Source organism: Aotus nancymaae, unplaced genomic scaffold (genome assembly GCF_030222135.1).
Source record: "Aotus nancymaae isolate 86718 unplaced genomic scaffold, 86718_ANA_hifiasm-v0.15.2.pri h1tg000029l, whole genome shotgun sequence".
Taxonomy (NCBI): Eukaryota; Metazoa; Chordata; class Mammalia; order Primates; family Aotidae; genus Aotus; species Aotus nancymaae.
Window position 1 is genome coordinate 27,416,382 of NW_026988442.1, and position 18,527 is coordinate 27,434,908.

Sequence of the window (18,527 nt, forward strand, 5' to 3'; positions counted from 1 at the left end):
TTCCACCTGCCAGCCAGAATTAGAGAAGCCAGTGGAGAAAGGTGGTGGAGCCAAAAGAAGATAGGAACCTGGATCCCTGAGTCACTGCATGGAAGGCAGCTGCTCAACAACCATGTGAGCCAGAAATCAACTTCTCTTATGTTAGCCATGGAAATTTAGTAGGGTAACTGTCAGTTCCAGTTTGCGTGTAATTATCCTGGTTTTAGCACTGAAAGTCCTGCATCCTGGGGAACCCCTCAGTCTTAGGCAAACCTAAATCTAATCACCCTAGATTTGGAGGTCATTTGGCATAACAGTGAGCTGCCTTGACTGCTAGATTTATCACACACCAATCTTAAAAGATGGATATTATTATTATCCTCATGGTATAGATGAATAAACTGAGCCTGGGAAGAAGTTATTTCTCAAGGTCATCTTCCAGGGGCTATTTAGCTAGTAGGGAAGCCAGGAAAAGTCTGTCCCTGAGTTTGCGCTTTGAACCATAAGGTTATACTTTCTTTTCGAGATCCTAGTGAAAGATGAGAAAGGAAAAATCTGGTGGAAACACATCCCAAGAGCAACCTGAAAACTCTTACTCATACTTCTGAACCCACCTATCACATCTGTGTCTATTCATGGTTCCCTGATTATCCAAGGCAGACAGAAGCATGTCCTTCTCTGGGGAGTTCTCAAAACATCCTCTCCCTATATCTACAAGCTGTATCTTAAATCAATTTTTCCGCTGTGGAGGGTGGATTCCAAAAAGATGGAGATGCTGTTGTTTCAGATTAGTATTCCTTAGAATCCAACACTACCTCCAGCCTATAGTAAGAAATGTTTATTGTGAGGCCCAAGAATTTACCAAGAGCTGAAGAACAGTGCAAAGGAGAGAGTAAGGAAAGATGCACAAACCAGAACAAACCCGAAGAAATGAGTGGAGAGGCAGAGACAGACGTGGCAGAGAGCCATGGTTCTCACAACCCCTCCAAGTCCTCATCTGTAGTGAGGATGATGATCTGGCTCTCTGTGGTCTAACACCCAGCCTGGAGTTCTTCCCTGTCAAGGCTACAGTGGTCAGAGACAGCTCTGAGCCAAGTCCTGGCGTTCCTGGTGGGAGAGTGATGAGACCTGGTGAGCTCAGCATTCTAATTTAGATTCTTCGGGGGACATCTGATTACTTGGCACAGGGAAGGGCACTGCCCAGACCAAACCAATGTTTTTCCTTTTGAACAAAGGGATAAGTCACTGTGATACCCTGTTAACCTCCTGGCAGGATTCCTTGGGTGTGCCAGGGAGTTCTCCATGCGACTTATCACTGGGAGCTCCCCACCTTCCTGGTTGGAATGTATCCCTTTATTTCCCCTGAGAAAGGATCCCAGCAAGGAAGAGACTGGAAAAGCTGGCTGACTGGACACAAGGAGGAGGAGGGATGGGCTTCATCAATAAACACACAGGCCCCTTTCATTTCTGGAGATGCAATTCAACATGGCAGGCTCTGATAGGGGCCTGATTTAGCCCCCTCTTCCATTTCTCCCAGCCCACTGATTGGTTCATGAGTAAGCACTGGACCCAGGCTGATCCAATCTGTGCAAATCCTGAGACTTCCATAGATTCTTGCTGGTGATACTGATCTGGTAGGATTTCACCCTTGAGGTGTTGGGTTCATTTTTATCAGCACAAAGGCAGAGCCTGCCAGACAATGAAGCCAATGCAGAGGGAAGCCAAGAGCTGGAGGGCTTCCTAAACACATTAAGCTCCTGGATCTAGCTGAACCTGAAGCTGAAGTTCCTTGGACTTTTTTGTTATTTAAGCCGATAAGTCCCCATTTGTAGTTTAAGTCAGTTTGAGCTGGAATTCTGTCATTTCTCACATAATGAGCTGGACTGTATGTTTGTTCTGTTAACACTACCAAGAAGCCAGCATAACAGGGAAAATAATGGCCTCTTCTAAGGCAGGTTACTGGAAGAATTGTATCAGACAGTGGAATTTAGAAACACATCTGATAGACCTTCTGCTTAGTGAAGGTCCAGCTTCTAGGAAGGCCCATTATTTCAGCTGTCTTGGGCTCTCTCTGTGCTGGTCACTGGTCACTGGTGCATTTGTCCCCAGGCCAACTGCTTGCCCTTCTGCTGGGCTCTGTCCCAGGGTGCCTGGCCCCAGCTTCCCCAGGCTCCCTTGTCTTTGGGCCAGGTTTGGCCAATCCAAGCCACCGCTGGGGCCCTGGAGGATAGAAGAAGGGAGAAGCCAGGGTTTTTCTCACCTTTTTCTGCCAGGGGCCAAGGCTGTGCCTTTTCTGTGGCTCTGGCACCCTCCGTGGTCTCTTAGGCCAACCCCAGCCTTGCTGGCTGGCTCTCCACACGAGTCTTCAGCCTGGCCCGCCAGCCGGCCGCTACAGGGTGATGAATTGCTTTCTTCCCTGGGAAAATGAATGTTAAGATTACCTGTCCATCCTTTGCTGCCAGCTTCAGTGTGGTTAGGAGAAAACAGTTAACCCATTTAAGAGTAAATATTTTGAAGTTGAACTTACCAGAGATAGAGCCAAGCAGGTTTCCAACCCATGAAAGCAAACATGGTTCAGTAGCATCCCCACAGACCTGCTATTTCTCTGCTAAATGGAAAAGTGTCTGCTAATGATATTGGCATTCTGATTATTGGAAGAAGTCCTATTCAGGAGAACACCAGGACAAAGTTTCCAGTATTTTGGTTCATAAGCATGTAATAAATCAGCCCAGGACAAAGTTTCCAGTATTTTTGTTCATATACACCTTATAGATCAGCCCAGGACAAGGTTTCTAGTACTTTGGTTCATATGCATGTTATAGATCAGTTACAATGGTCTATTTACTGGCTGGGGTACAAGAAAATACGTAAAATATGTTGACTTCTTATGCCTATGCAAGGTTAATGACCTAAGTCAGAATTACAATTACTCAAGTGCTTTTCAGGAATCTGTCTCCTCATGTGCCCTGCTCCCCATGCTTAGATTCCAAAAAGATAAAGTGCAAGGAAAGGTAAGGTGAGATGCACAATTTTTATTCCAGAACAATCCTCTGATCATGAATCCCAACACTTTTTACTTCCCTATAAACTAGATGGGCATTTACTGCCTCCTTTTTGCAGTGTGGCAACACAGGCCTGAGAAGAAAACAAGAAAGGAGAGAGGAGGGATGAAGAGGTGAGTAGTGAATGTCCAAGTTGGCCTGGCCCAAGCCCTGAGACATAAGACCAGCTTGAGGGCAGTTCCAGGTTTCAGGAGGAATCTGTCATTCATTTCCAGGCATCCCATGTACTCGAAAGGCCATTGTCTCTCACCTGTCTGGGGGAGCTGAGCAAGACTGAATCTCAGTAGGCTCCTTCCTCCCCACACTTCCTGTCAGCCACCATCTACCTCTGTCCCCAGCAGAGGAAGGTGACTGAGAGGTACAGCACCCACTTGTCCATCTCACCCTGCATCAGCCAAGTGGGACGAGAGAAGCCGGAAGCCAATGGCCAAAGGGAGCTCTTGCATGGTCCACGTGCCATTGAGGTTCGGCTCATTTAGGGGAGTGGATAGACCTGGGTTCTGTCCTGGCTATGCCTGCTTACTAGCATGTTCCTTTCTGTGGCAATAAGAATGGACTTGTGCGATCTGCTAAGACTGGGACTCATTTCCAAGTCCTCAGGTGAAGTGTACTCGGAAAGAAGTGAGGAAGGGATGCTGCAATACTTGAACACGATTTCCACCTGGGTTGGTGCAGACTCCACAAGTTCAGGACATGGTTCCCAATGAGACTGCCCTCCCTTCAAATACCAGCTCCAAGTCTGGCCACCCACACTTCTGACCAACTGGGTACAAATCGGGGATTCCTACTAGCCACTCAGGTTTCGTAATTTATTAGAACAATGCACAGAACTCAGGAAAGTGCTATATGGATGAATTCAGTCTTATTATAAAGGTTACAAATCAGGACCAGGCAAATGAAGAGGCACCTAGGGTGAGGTCTGGGACGTTCTCACACAGAGTTCCCACACTCTTCCCTCCTGGAATCAGTATGCATGACCTCCCTACACATCGACGTGTTCACTAGTCAGCAAGCTCCCCCTAGGAACCCAGAACAAAAAACAGACACATTCTTTAATAGGAAAACAGGGTGGTAGACACAATCCTATTCCAGCCACACCGATTCATCCTGCCCTTTTCTAACACCCATGGGTCTCCTCCCAGGTTAGGGATCAAAACACATCAGCAGGAACACCTAGGCTAATAGTTTGAGTGGACAGACGTTGTTTTGCCTGTGCTTTATCCATTTCTCCTCCTTCTGAGGTCAAGATATGTGCTTTTCTTGGGAAACGACCTGTCTCTCACTGCCAGCCCACTGGGATGTCCTGGGCTGACTCTAGGTATGAGCATGTGACCCAGGCCTGGCCAATCAGAGCATCAGATTCACCAGCTGCCTAGATTGGCCCCCAGTCGGTCCACTGAAATGCAAGTCTTAAATTGTCATTGAGATTGTTGAAAGGAGAGACATTCTTTTTATACCAGATTTTAAGTTGAGATAATAGAAGCCTAGAAATTTTTGGAGACACCATATAGAGATAATTTGCCTACAGAGGAAGCCACACAATGCAATGAGAGATATGATTAAAAAGCCAGAAAGGCCGAGTCCTGATGAAAAGATTTAAGCCAATGGATCTAGCCAGGCCTGAAATCCATCTGATCCCCTCCAGACATTTCCATCATGAGTCCAAAGAATTTGTGGGGTTTTTGAAAAATTTTCTTTGAAGTCCAGCAATTTTACTTGAACTTGGCGTTGGTCATGATGGGTCACTGTTTTCACGGGCTGCAGCCTGCTCTTTCAACAAATAACTTCCAAGGCTCTTATTTTAGGAAGTTTTTCTTGAATTATTATTTTCAGTTTTTGTTCTGCTCCCTTGTTATGTTGTCTTTTTTTTCCTTCAGGGATTCCTTTTATCTGTAAGCTGGTTCTTGTGTCTATCAACACAATTATTTACCCTCTTTCCTAATTTTTGCTTCATCTGATCCTTCCGTCCACTATTATCTTCTCTGCCTCCTAAAATCTTCGAGGCAATTATTTGATCAACAATCCCCTGTTCTCCATAACAGCTCTAGATGACTCTCCCAGTCCCTCCACTGACCAGCCTTGCCTGCAATCTGACTCTCTCTGAGGACAAGCGGCCCCTCTCCAAGGAGGCTCTTTTTGTTTCCCTCACAATTCAGGCACTCCAGGTCTAGAGGCAGAGTCAATACCCTTCCTGTTTTTCATGACAATCAATATATCACTTTCCTTCTTCCCGTTTCCAAGGCACATACTGCTTGAACCTCTTCCGATGTGTCTTTAGCACCCATCCAACATTCTCTGCCCCTCATCTGGAAACATCTCACTCACTCCCCTTCATTCAATGAAAACTGAAGCTCTTGGCTCACTCTTTTTTTTTTTTCAGTCTCATTTAAGGCCCTAACATCCACTCGGGTTCCAATCCTGGCTCCATCCTTTATTAGATTGCATTGCTGTGGGCCAGGTGCTGGATTTGCTTGTGCCTCAGTTTCCTCACCAGCAAAATAGGATTAAGTGGTCCTTACATAATTGTTGTAATGAGTGAATTAAAGTACACAAATGCCTAGAAGAGTGTGTGGCACTAAATGTTAAATGTTATTATTATTATCATTTAAATTTTTATCTGACTTGGCTGGGGGAACATAAGTAAGCCTTTAGCTGAAATGTGAAGACTTTTTTTAAAAGCTCTGTGATTTGATTTTGGTGTCCCAGAAGGTAGCGTCCTAAAGGTATGAATTTATAAACCATTCAAAGGAAATAATGATAAAATTCAACTCCTTGCAGGAGGGCTTATATATTTATTTTATAAGTAGACTTTACTGCTTCCAACTACTGACCAAACCAGCTTGCCATCAACTCATGATAAAAAGTCCTAATTGGTAACAACAGGAGAGGAAACAGGAGCATTTCCTGCATCTGCCTTGGTGATTACCAATGTGTGAGACCTTTGCAGCCCCGCAGATGTACCACTATCTTCCAAGGGTGTGGTGGCAAGGCCACCTCCTCACAAGACCTCCGCACTCCACACGTCCCCCACCCCTGGCATCTCATGCCCACACCATCTGATATGGTTTGGCTGTTTCCCCACCCAAATCTCATCTTGAACTGTAGCTCCCATAATTCCCATGTGTCTTGGGAGGGACCCGCTGGGAGATAATTGAATCAAGGGGGCAGGTCTTTCCCATATTGTTCTCATGATAGTGGATAAGTCTCACAAGATTTGGTGGTTTCATGAAGGAGAGTTCCCCTACATAAGCTCTTTTGCCTGCTACTGTGTAAGATGTGACTTCCCTCCTCAAATGACAGGCCCAATAGGGTGCGTGTGTGTATGTATATCTGTGTGTGAGTGTAAAGAGATTTATAATAAGCAATTGACTCATGTGATCATGGAGGCTGACAAGTCCCAAGATCTGTTGTCCACAAGCTGAAGGCAACTCAACAGTGTAGTTCTGATCCTAGGATTGGCAAATGCCTTCCACCATGATTGTGAGGCCTCCCCAGCCATGTGAAACTGTGGGCGCATTAAACCTCTTTCCTTCATAAATTACCCAGTATTGAGTATATCTTAACTAGCAACATGAGAACAGACTAGTACACATCCTCTCAACCTGTCTGAACTTTCCACCAGCATATTCTACCTCTGGATTTCACATCATCACATAAGACATTTTCTGAAAACTCCTGTTACCCTCCTAAAGTGATTTGTCACCAGCAAGTAGAGTGATGGGAGGGGGAAGGGGCCCCTTTATTAACCAAGAGATGATTCGTAGGGCTGCACACAACAGACTGTGAACAACCTTTATTTTCTTGAAATGACATAAAACCATTGTTAATCATCCTTCCCAACCCCTGTCCTGAGTGACCTCCTTGCTTGTTTTGCCTTCTACAAATTAATGTAAATCACTAGATTCAGGGTGCGTATTTGGAGTGGAAGGTCAGAAGAGCTGTCCAGAAGACTTTTGCTTCTATTTCTATAAAACATCATACACTAATTAAAAAACACATTTCCATTTCTTTCTTTCTTTCCTATAATTGGGCAGGGTTCTTCCAAACACGAGTCTGTTCTTTGTGAACCAACACAGTGGAATTTAACTTTGCACACTTCTACCCCCATGGCCAAACCTTGAACTTACTGACTGGAGTGAATAATGAGGCCACCATATGGAGCACAACATCCTGGTCTAGAAAAACAATCTCCATAATGCACCGACCCATCCAAAAACAGACAGAAATTATATGTTGAAGCACAGTGGAAATTTCCTCCTGCATGTTTTATGTAAACAAGTTCATTTGTTCATTCAATGAATCCACAGTTCTTCAAAGGCTCTGTTTATATTAAAAGAAAGAAGCAGAAAAATTTGGATTGGCAGGCAGCCAGCTCTACACCTACAGAGTTGTCAAGCTGTTAGAGCAACATTCGGGAGCTCCGATGTTTATGTTGAGATGGGCTTTTAAGCCAAAAGTAAAATATTTTTTTTGGATGAAACAGCCAGATATGTGAGCAATGGACTCACATCATCAGAGACAAAAAGACCAGTGTTTTGCAAAAGGGCAGAGCTGAGCTGGTGACGGACCTCAGACCTTGGGCAGGGCCTGAGGACTCTCTCTTCTTACGTCTATGGAGCTGCACACAGGGACTTTTACATTAGACAACTTGAACGTAGCAAAGAAGAGCGAGTGTCTGAGGTTAAGACCTTAACACACGATGGTCTCTAGACAACTTACTTAGATCTTCAGGAAAAAAGTCTACCCACCAAAGACCTAAAAGTTAGGTTCTTTCCAAGTTTGATATTTTGTATTTACTATTTATAAGACCATGTAGTCATCAAATAGCAGCTTCAAGAGAGGGTCTATGAGGAAGAGTGTCTTGTATCCGTTAGGATTCTTTGGTTGCAAGTGACAGAAAATCCAACCCCAGTTGGGTTACTCAAACCAAGGGTTTTGTTGAACCACAGACTTCAAGCAGGATGGGGATTTTTGCTTTGAGTGTGGCTGGATCCAGGAGAGGATGTCACCATGTGGCTCTTTTTTTTTCTATTTTTAAACTCTGCATTCCTCTGAGTTGGCTGTATTTCAGGGTAGATGTTGTTCACCTGTATGAAGGTGACTGCTGGCTGCTCCAGTTAAACATTGTAACTTCTCAGCAACTCCAGAGGAAAGAAAGCACTACTCCTGCGGTTACTGAGGTTGATACCTGAGAGTTGGCCTTTAGTGACTTCAATTGGGTTACACGTCCATATCTTAACCAATCACTGTGGTCATGGGACAGAGACTTCTGAATGGCCAGACCCGGGTCACCTGCATATCCCTGGACCCAACAAAACTACCTGCACAGAGAGTGGAGGAGGGGTAGCTCACTGAGGAAAATAGGATTCATTGTAAGAAGAAAGGGAAGTGGCTTTGGGGCAAGGAAAACTTGGTCTAAAAAATATTTCATAGCAGAAAAATATAGAAGGAAATGGGGTATGTTTAATTTGAGAATGAGAACAATCATGATTATGATGAATCCTGGAATCTTAAAGTTAGCAGCATCTTCCCAGATTTAGACCAATAGTTTCCAAAAACTTTTATTTATTTATTTATTTATTTAAGATAGAGTCTCGATCTGTCGCCCAGGCTGGAGTGCACTCAGCTCACTGCAACCTCTGCCTCCCGGGGTCAAGCGATTCTCCTGCCTCAGCCTCCTGAGTAGCTGGGATTACAGGCACCCGCCACCACGCATGACAAGTTTTTGTATTTTTAGTAGAGACAGGGTTTCACCATGTTGGTCAGGCTAGTCTTGAGCTCCTGACAAGCCACCGTGCCTGGCTTCCAACACGTTTTTTTTTTTTTTTTAAGAGCCACAGACTTCTTTTGTCGAATAAAATCTGAAGTCTGTGGGAATATTCGTAATGAAAACAGATCAACACTGAGCTATTTGTTTAAAAGAGGAAAAGGGAAAATGGAGGAAAAAGGCCCAACGTCACAACTTCTAAGTTCTCCCAATTCTGACATTACTTCCAACATCAGCTCCTTCTTGGAAACTGAGAGAAGACAATAAAATACTGTTGGGGGTTCAAAGATGACTTTAGGGAGTTAGACTCTGGCCTAGAATAACATCGACTCATATCAAGAAAAAGTTCTTCCCTGATTAGTTCACTTTCTGCTGATTTTATCAAGGAGAAAGTCAAAGGTTAGTGCAAATATATTTTTAATAAATTTCATAGCCATTGCTAATACTCATTTGAAAAATCAGAGGTCAAGTCTTCAGGATCACAGTGCTCTGTGGGTATTCGGCTAGAATTTACTAACCTATATGCTCTTCTTATTGCTTTTGTTCTTGCTATTTCCTTCTATTTAGGGAAATGATTCTGTTTTTCCATTTTATGATGATGACATTTGTGTGTGTGTATTTTCTTATTTTTTTCTTTTGAGTAAAAAATTTTTTGTGTTATGGAAAAATATACATATGACAAAATTTATCATTTCAACCATTTTTATGTGGATAGATCAGTGGCATTAGATGTTTTCACACTGTTGTGCAATTCTCACTACCATGCATCTCCAGAACTTTTCATCTTCCAAACAGAAACTCTATACTCTTGGCAACTCCTCATTCCCTCCCTGCCCATAGCCCCTGGCAAGTATATATTTCTTTTAAATATAAGTAAAGGACACAGATGTAGGCAATAAAAATATTTCATAGATTACAGTACAGATGGTGCAAAGGGAAATGGATAAAATTGTGAGAGATGTTTGGAAAACACTAGCGGAGCTTAGCCTTCCAAAATAATATAATCCTGTCTACACTATCCCTGCAGACTCACACCCTGGGTGGAACCTTGGGAAGATGGCCTGTTTCATCTTGCAGAGAGTTCTAGAAATTTCTTCCTTCCATCCAGCCTTGGCCTGAGGACTGGCACTGCACTAATGAGTTGTGATCTTTTTCTTTTCCCGCTATAGCAACTTGGGTATTTGAGCTTTGTGGTTGTGTTAAAGGCCTCCCTTCTTAGCTAAGTATCCCATGTTTGCTTGCAGATTAGCACTAATGGTGCCCACGACGTCAAGGGACCTTTTCGGCCTGCCCAGCACTGACATTTCCACCTTTTGGCCACAACTGCCTGATTTTCTCTTGGAAACTGCCTCATCTCTGCTATCATTCATGTTGGTTAGCAAGGCTGACTCCACCCCATGATGCAGGGCTGACCAATCAGAGCAGTCCATTGCCCAAGCTGCAGTGATTGGCTCAAATGTGAGCATGTGATCATGCATGGCCATTAAAGCCTTGCAAGTGCCCTACCTCTAGCCTCAGCAACCACCTAGCCATAGAGGCTTCCATAGATGATTCCTTACCCTCCCTTTAATCAGTGGCTTTGGCCTTTTTAAATTCTGAAAACATGGCTGTGTCCAAAGATAAGGGGCACACGATTTTTACCCATAATTTCTTTACTCATGATTTCTAGCAGCACCTGCTACCAGGCTTGAGCCCCATTCTAAATGCGTTAACTCGTTCTAATGAGCTAATGCTTGTTGTCTTAGAAGGAAGATGACAAATGTTCACTCATTTAATCTTCAGAACCCTGTGAGGTACCTCTAGGAAGATTTTTATTTTCAGGTGAGGAAACTGAGTCACAAAGGGCTGTATTAATAACCTGCCCAGGGTTCCACCCAGGCAGGAATTTGGACCTGGGCGTCCCAGCCCTGACTCAGTCCTCACGCCACTTATGATGCAGCACTGAGAGCTGCTCTCAATGCCACTAGCAGAGCAATGACATGAAGTGCCACTGTGGCTTTGACTGCCCAGGATTTTCTCCTTCAAGGTTGACTCTGTGCCAGTACTGGTTGCTCTGCAAGGTCTCTGAGATAGAGTCCTTTGATCCTGAACCTTTTCTTGGAAGCCTCTGAGGGGCTTCACTGGTCTAGGGACCACTGCAGGTGACTGTCTTTCTAGTATCTCAGCTGTCTGCTCTCATATTTCATTATCTGGTCCACAAGGCTGGTAACAAACACTTAAGATAAATTCTGTCCTCCCTCTCTGGAAAATAGAAGAGACATTAAAAATCTCAGGCTTGTGAAGTTGAAAATTCCAGCCAAGGGGCCCATGAGGCCGCAGACTGGGAAGGCCCAGTTCTTAGAAGACAGCAGAGTCCTTCTCTGAGATAACATCATGCGTCTGCCTGCACATGCAGAGAGATGCAGAGGCTGTAATTATACCCCTTAACCTGGGGCCTTACTTTACTTAATGAGTGATTTGCCAAAACCATGCTACTGTTGGAGGCATGAACCTGGTGTGTGAAGGGTTCATGTGCTTCTATCCCACCTGGCCTCTTCCTCTCCAACATCTGGGATCCTGGGAGAAAATGTCTTAGCCACACAGCCGCCTCCTCACTCTCCTGCCCCCAGGTACTTTCCTGGTTTCCCCAGCATCAGAGTTAGCTAATGAAAGAGACCTTCAAAATGTTTCTCAAAAGGCATGGGCATTGTGGAAAGGGGAGAGGGAAGCTGGTTTTAGCAGTGAGAATTAGTAGGAACCATGGCTGGTCGGAGAAGGCCAGGACATTCCACCCCAAGGTGCCATCTAGGACAGTTTGAGGACAGCCAGAAAGTCCCATCTCCTCATAAAAAGGATACCTCACTCACTGGGCCCACTCTCCTCAAGGAAGCTGCAGGAGTCAGACATCTTATTAGGGCCAAACATGGACCTCGATAAATTGCTGAATAGAAGGTCTTGGCAAATGAATTGGCCAAAGCAGCATTGTTTGAGGAATTTGTGCTCATTTCCTTAAAGCACGTGGAAGAGACAAAACCCAGGGTCTAGCAGAAACTGCTTGCTGCTCACCTCCCATCTAGTCTTCTCTTTTTTGGAAACAGAACCCCCAGTTTAACTGGACACAGGGCTTTTTAGAAGAAAGATGACTTTGCCTACCCTCCCTTGTACTAGGTGAGGTCATGTGATCAAGTGAAGACCAATGTCATATCATAAGAAGTCTTTGGTGAGGTTTCAGGGTGGAGAGCAGATTCAAGGGGAATGTGCACCTTTTGTGCTTTGGTTCCATTCCTCATTCTGGCTACCTGGAATGTGGATGCAATGGCGGTGCTCAGCAGCCACCTTGGATTATGAAGTGGCCATGAGGACTATGAGGTGAACCCGCATGGATACCAAAATCCATAAACGCGCAAGTCCCTTATACAAAATGGAGTAGTGTTTGCATGTAACGTATGCACATCCATGGAGTAGCAGAAATAGGAAAGCTCTGTGGACCCTAACGACTTCATGGAGCTTCCACATCAGCCATGGGCTGTTTATCTCTCAGCCTTCCTTTAAGTAAGAGAATATGAGTGCATACCTGTGTTGAAGGCTCTCTTATATTGAACTTTCTGTTCTATGCGATTGGATCTACCCCTACCGATACAGGGGACCCACGAGGCTGCTCAGGGAGGGGCAGAGCTCTGAGGATCAAGCCAGCACTCCACAGCTTGCATTTCAGGTCTCTCATGGTCAGGGACCAACCCTTCCTCTGAACGCCCTGCCCTTCTGCCCCAGGACCCACCAGGCTCTCTACCCAGCTCCCGCCTTCACACCCTTCCTCTGCTTGCCATGCTCTCGCCCACGTTTTGACCTTTGCCTTTGCAGAAAGTCTTGCCTGGGCCAACCTCACTACCTCCTCTCTACAAATCTCACCATGACTTTTCCCTCTGTAGTCTTTCTGAAATATTCTGGGAGACACCTTGCTGGAATGACCTATGAACACTGAATCCTGTCGTTCTTCCCTCGTTCCACATGGGCAAGGGTTTCTCACCACAGGACTGTGAGATCTTTCAGGGAAGTGCTGGCCCACTTTACTTCCCTCTTTGCAGCACAGGCCTTGGTTGGGGAAGTTTCCTCCACGTTTTTGCAGAACTGAACTGCTCAGAAGGACTCTGTCTCAGGTGGTTCTGGCTGGGTCTCTTCACCAGATTGAGTCGAGAGAACATCTTTCCCAGACAAGGGCGGAAGCAAACTCAAGTTCACCTTAAAGCATGCAGATTTGGGACTCCCTGGGAAAGTTTAATGTGACGCAAAGCACACATTTTGCACACTGTGCTCCACAGCCTAGCATGCTTGTCCACTTCCCCAGCCAGACCCGCATCCTCATCACTTTCGATAAAACTCTGTCAGACCAACCTTGCCGGCCTCTCTTCTCACTCAGTCTGCCCCTCAGGTTACTTTACCCCAGACAAAATGGCCTCCTTGCTACCCTCTGAACAGCCACCACATGCGTGTCTTGCACTGGCTATTCCTCTGGCCTGGAATATTCTTCCCAAATCTCAGGCAAATGTTATCTCTTCAGGGAGGACTTCATTAACCAGCCCAGCTAAGACGCCGCACCCCTTTCACCCTGCACACTCACCCACTGCCACCACTCACTCTAATCATATTTTTCTTCCTCAGCACATACCAAACTCTGGAGTCATTGCCTATCTTTTTCGCTAGAATGTCAGTTCCATGGAATCAGGCCCACTTTTGTCTTTTCTCCACTGTATCCCCAGGACCCAGGACACCTTTTACACGAAAAATAAATATTGACTTACTGAGAGAACAAGTGAATGAATGAATCCGTGAGTGAACAAACAAGGTGAACATTTCCACCTCTTTCAAACCGACTCCAAGCAAGTCAGTGCACCTTGCCAGCCTCACTTTCATCTGCAAAGTGGTGCTAATTAAGGAGAGATTAGATTCTTTTTCTCCAAAGCTTGTACAAAGAGAAGCTGTTGCTAAACCACGCATTGTCATGCAGAGGTTATTTAAGCCAATTAAATGAAGCTGTCACACCAGCCCTGCCAGCACTCTCCAGCTCGTTCACACATGAGTGGGTGGTGTCTTGCCCAACGTCCGGGAGCAGGTCTCTGCAGAGCTGGCTTCCGGGCACCTTTCTGGGCTGCACTGCAGCCCGGGACACCATCTACTCAGAGATGTTGACTGAGCCCCTATTGTGTGCCAGACATTGACATATGCACTGACGCTACAGCCTTGGAGAAGTCAGACTCTCCTCTGACTGCAGAGCTCAATCTAGTGAAAAAACAGGTGCTGGACCAGTGGGAGAAACAACAGGGCACAGGAAACATTCATGAGCTGGGGCGAGTTGTCTAGGGCAGCAACCTAGGCAGAGGGCTTCTAGAAGTCCTCCCCAGGAGGGGGCTGGATCCTGAAGGATGGACAGAAATTAGCCAGGGAGACAGGAAGGAAAGGCTCATCCAGTGAGGGAACAGCACATGCCAAGGCCTGAATCATGAGAGAAGGATGGACACAAGGTAATGAAGGATGTCAGGCCTTAGACAGGGGAGAGATGCGATCATGCTTCTGACTTCAACAAATCAGAAGGGGCCAGGTATTAAAAGGGGCAGAGTAGACCCAGAGACCCACAAGGTGGCCCCTGAATGGTCCAAGTGTGAGACAGCAGTGCTTTGGACTGGGTGTTTGAAATTTTTTTTAAAGAACAGTTTTATTGAGAGATAATTTACATATCATAGTCACTCTTTTTTTTTTTTTTTTTTTTGAGATGGAGTCTTGCTCTGTTGCCCAGGCTGGAGTCCAATGGTGTGACCTTGGCTCACTGCAACCTCCGCCTCCCAGGTTCAAGCGATTCTCCTGCCTCGGCCTCCTGAGTAGCTGGAATTACAGGCACCCACCACCACACCCAGCTAATTTTTGTATTTTTAGTAGAAACGGGGTTTCACCATCTTGGCCAGGCTGGTCTTGAACTCCTGACTTTGTGATCCACCCGCCTCGGCCTCCCAAAGTGCTGGGATTACAGGCATGAGCCACCATGGCCCAGCCAGTGTTCATTCTTTTAATGTATACAATTCTGTGCTTTTGATTAAACTCAGGGAGTTGTGTTGTCATCATCCCTATCTATTCCGGAACATTGCCTTATCCTCAAAGAAACCCCATGCCCATGAGCGGTCACTCCCCATCCACCACCTCCTACCGCAGGCAGCCACTGCTACTGTCTGCCTGTGTGGATTTGCCTGTTCTGGCCATTTCACATAAGTGGAATTATACACTATGTGATCTTTTGTGACTGGCTTCCTCTGCTTAGCATAATGTTTTCAGGGTTCATTGACTTTGTAGCATGTGTCAGCATTTCATTCCTTTTTGTGGCAGAATAATAGAAATAGAATAATACCCTGAATGCATGTACAGTACTCCCTTGGTATTCATGGAGGACTGGTTCCATGAATCCTGCCAGCTTCCCTTCTCACTGAATCTGCCCCCTGATTTACTCCTCCCTGGACAAACTAGCCTCCTTGCTGACCTCTGATCAGCCACCACATGCATGCCTCTGCACTGGCTGTTCCATTTGGTATCCTATCCTCATGGATACCAAAATCCTTGAATGTTCAAGTGCCTGACATAAAATGGAGTAGTATTCACATGTAACCTACACAATACTCCCATATACTTTAAATCAACTCTATATTATTTATAATTCTTAATACAAGGTAAATACTACATAAATAGTTGTCATACTATATTATTTAGAAAATAATGACAAGGAAAACAGTCTGTACATGTTCACTACAGACACAACCATTGTAGGACTGACTACATTTTTTATCTGCAATTGGTTGAGTCCTAGGATGTGAAACCTGTGGACTTGGAAAGCCGACTGTACAACTTTTCTTTTTTTTTTTTATGAGACAGAGTCTCACTCTTGCCCATGCTGGAGTGCAGTGGCATGATCTTGGCTCACTGTAACCTCTGCCTCCTGGGTTCAAGCAATTCTCCTGCCTCAGCCTCCTGAGTAACTGGGATTACAGGTGTGTGCCACTAAGCCCAGCTAATTTTTTTTTTTGTATTTTTAATAGAGATGGGGTTTCATCATGTTGGCCAGGCTGGTCTTGAACTCCTGACCTCAAGTGATCTACCTGCCTTGGCCTCCCAAAGTGAGCTTTTCATTTTTGATCCATTCATCAGTTGATAGACATTTGGGTCGCTTCTACTCTGGGCTATTACGAATAATGCTGCCATGAACATTTGCATGCAAGTGTCCATGTGGACATGCGTTTTTGGTTTTCTTGGGTATACACCTAGGAATGGCATTGCTCCATGGTGTGTGATCTCTGTCTAACTTTTTGAAGAACTGTCAGACTGTTTGCCCTAGTGCCTGTACCACTTTGCATTCCCACTGGCGATGAATAAGGCTTCTGGTTTCTCGCATCCTCACCAACACTTGTTATTGTCTGTCTTTTTGATTCAAGCTGTCCTAGTGGATGTGAAGCAGCATCTCACTGTGGTTCTGATTTGCAGTTCCCTAAGGATTCCTGATGCTGTGCAACTTCATGTGTTTACTGGGCATCTTCATAGCTTCTTTGGAGACATTTCTGTCCCTCTGCTCCCCCCAGTGGCTGCTTTCCATAGCTGCTTAGTTGAGGTGGTTTTCAAGGCTACCATGGAGCTGGGGATGGGTTAGGGCAAGTTGAAACAAAGCTGAATCTTTTTAAGATTCAGTATTTTCCTGGATAAACATCCTTACATGGTTTAAGCCTTTATTTAATGTCCAGAGTTCTGAAAAGTCGATTTTGATGGTTGTTTTTTGGCCTGTGCTCTCATTGTTTTATGGAAGAGTAGATTTGGGGAGGTCTCTACTCTGCTATTCTGGAAGTGCCTTTAATTGAAGTATCCATAGGAATTAATATCTATTAAGGGTTTACTCTGTGTCAGGCACTTATTTAATCATTTTGCATATTTAATGCCCCCACAGCTCAAGGAGAAATGTATTATTATGTCCATTTTAGAGATGGGGAAATTAAGGCATTCAGTGACTAAAGGTTACTAAAAGTGACCTGCTAAATATTCCCTAGCTGGTAAGCAGGTGGAACAGGAAGTGGGTGGGAGCAGAGGACACAGCAGGCCTCTCTCTGGCTCTTGGGCTTGTGCTTTGACCACCTCTTATCCTGTCCTCTGGCTGCTCATAGAGTCAGGAGGGGCCCAGGAACCGAGACCGGCTTTTCCACAGGGTGGGGAAGGAAAGATTTTGCAGCTGGCGAAGAATAAGAGGCTTTCTTAGTGCCTCCCTCGCTCTGCCCAGCTCAGCCATACATGTTGTAAAGCTAGCCATGACCTTTCTGGACCAGGGGTTGGAGTGGGAAAGGAGATGTACGCTGGGTCAAATGGGCAGTGAGGAAGGCAGGTGCCCTGTGGCTGACAGATGGGCCTGTGAGTTGTCAGTCAAGGCAGCCTCCATGTAGAGGCTCCATTCCCACCCCGCACCCCCCTCAGTCAGCTGCCACAAGTCAGCCCACTCCTGTACCTGCTGCAGCCCAGCCAAAGAGCTCCAAAGGCTGGGGCTCTGGAGAGGGTCTGGGAGTGTCTTGGTCCAAGCTGGAGGGGGTTGACTTAAGCGTCTAATCAAATCTTACTTTATATTTTAAGAGACAGGGTCTTGCTATGCTGCCTGGACTGGAGTTTAGTGGTGCAATCATAGCTCGCTACAGTTATCCTGCTTCAGCTCCCCGAGTAGCTAAGACTACAGATACACAGCACTGCACCTGGCTAAACCTTATTTTTTAAAGAGTTTTTGCAGGGGCCACCAATTTACCTGGGCCCCCCATCTCCCTCTCTGGCTTCATCTCTCACCACTGTTTCACTGGCTCATGCTGGCTGCCTTCTGTTCCAAGAGCACTCCAAGCACTTGATAAATGAATGGATACATGAATGAATGGATGAATGGAGAGGCAGATGGATGGACGACGGCTGGCTGGCTGGATGGATAGATGGATGAACAGATGAATGGATGGATGATGGCTGGATGACTAGATGAGTATATGGGTGGATGGATGGATGGATGATGGCTGAGTGGCTGGATGGGTAGATAGATGAATGGATGGATGGATGGATGATGGCTAGATAGAATGATAAATGGATGGATGGATGGATGATGAGTGGGCAGATGGACTGTGGTACCACAGTATGCAGTTATTAGTCATGTGAATAAGTTTATCAGACTCTTTTCTGAGGGTAGGTTCGTGAGCAGAGTTGGAAGGCATCATTTGGCAGACATTTAGCACCAGAGCCAAGGAGGAGGAGCAGGTGAACACAGCAGCGTCACCAGCTGGGATTCCCTCAGTAGTGGCAGGTGAGTCCATGGAAAATCCTGCCCCAGGAATATGTCCCTTGGGGTGGCTTCAGGTACCTCAGGATTCCCACGGAATAAACAAAACCAAAGGATCAGTCACTGTGCAGCATTGGACAAGCTACTGACTTTCTAGGCCTCAGTTTCCCTGTCCATCAAATTGGGGAAATAACAGCTGCTCACCTTGCATCTGGATTAGACTCAAGGGAGCAGCCAAGTGTGAGGATGGGTGGTGTGGACTCTGGGACCAGGCTGCCAGGGTTCAAATCCCAGCTCTGCCCCTAATTAGCTGCATGGCCTTGGACAGGTGACTTTACCACTCAGAGCCTCAGAGAGCACAGCACTCACCTCCTGGGCTGTGGGGAGAGTCTCAGACTGAGTGATGAAAGCGCTAAGA